The sequence below is a fragment of the Phacochoerus africanus genome, chromosome 2 (genome assembly GCF_016906955.1).
Source record: "Phacochoerus africanus isolate WHEZ1 chromosome 2, ROS_Pafr_v1, whole genome shotgun sequence".
NCBI classification, from domain to species: Eukaryota; Metazoa; Chordata; class Mammalia; order Artiodactyla; family Suidae; genus Phacochoerus; species Phacochoerus africanus.
The window spans coordinates 60,302,890-60,304,184 of record NC_062545.1 but is presented as its reverse complement, the minus strand read 5'-3'; the positions used below and the strand labels follow the sequence as shown (position 1 = coordinate 60,304,184).

The following is a 1,295-nucleotide window of genomic DNA, read 5'->3' as shown; positions in this document are numbered from 1 at the left end:
TCTGTTTCATAGATAGGCTCATTTGTGTCATATTTTAGATTTCACATATATGTGATATTATATGGTATTTGTCTTTCTCTTTCTGACTTACTTCACTTAATATGATAATCTCTAGTTGCATCCATGATACTGTGAATGGCATTATTTAATCTTTTTTATGGCTGAGTAATATTCCATTGCATATATATCCACATCTTCTTTATTCCATTCCTCTATTGATGGACATTTAGGTTGTTTCCATATCTTGGCTATTGTGAATACTGCTGCTATGAGTATAAGGGGAAATGGTCAGATTTGATAGATTATAATCTTGGTATAGGAGTTCATGTTGAAAAATCATTTGGATTTTGAAAGATATTGCACTATTGCCTTCTAGTAATCAGTGCTGCTGGTGAGAAGTTGTATGATAAGTCAGTGGTTAAGTTTATAGTGAAAGAAGGAAGCAATATTCAGATGAAATGTGATATTGTTCCTAAAAAAGGCAGACATGCTAAGTAGATAACCTAAAGAAGGATATTTCTAGAGCAACTATCCAAACTAAAGAAAGATATTTCTAGAGCAATTAAAGAAGATCAACAGTGCCATGAATAATATTCTTAATTTATCAAGATCAATATTAAGATTTATTGTGAATTTTTAAAATTCCATTTAAAATTCCTCATTTAAAAAGTATTTATAGTGACTTGAGACGTGATGGGAAACTTTTTTTATTTTACTGTTATATTCAGGGAGTATTAAACTAATAAGAACAGATACTACACCTGATCTTAGCCAGAAGGCATAGAAGTGATATTTAGGGAATATTAAGTTGTTTTGTTCCTTCCTTACAATTCAGTGCTTCTTGTACCTGATTTTTTAAATATTATCTGTTTATTGGCTGTCAAAAATATGTTCTTGGGAGTTCCCTTATAGCTCAGTAGGTTTAGCATTTGGCATTGTCACTGCAACAGTTTGGTCACTACTATGGAGTGAGTTCATTTCCTGGCCTGGGAACTTCCACATGCTGCTCATGTGACCAAAAAAAAAGTGTTCTTATTTTACACTTCCAGTGACACTTTTAGTAGTATTTTCAAGTTTTAATCAAATATAGAGACATTAGGGACAATGTTAGTGGAATAATTAAAAAGAAAATCTTTTAATTTTTGAATGAAGGCTATGTTAGTATTTTATGAAATAGATTTGGTACCTCAAAAGTTTTTTTATGAAGGGGTTATAGTTTTTGTTGAATTTCTGGTTCTGTTGACACTATACTTCAGATAGGTAATGAGTATCAGTTAAATTATTTATGATATCAG

At 30.8% G+C, this 1,295-nt stretch overlaps 1 pseudogene; it reads right to left on the bottom strand.

The window, feature by feature from the left end:
- Window positions 1-685: 685 nt before the first annotated feature.
- Window positions 686-791, bottom strand: LOC125121797 (uncharacterized; annotated as a pseudogene).
- Between the last annotated feature and the right edge of the window lie 504 nt (window positions 792-1,295).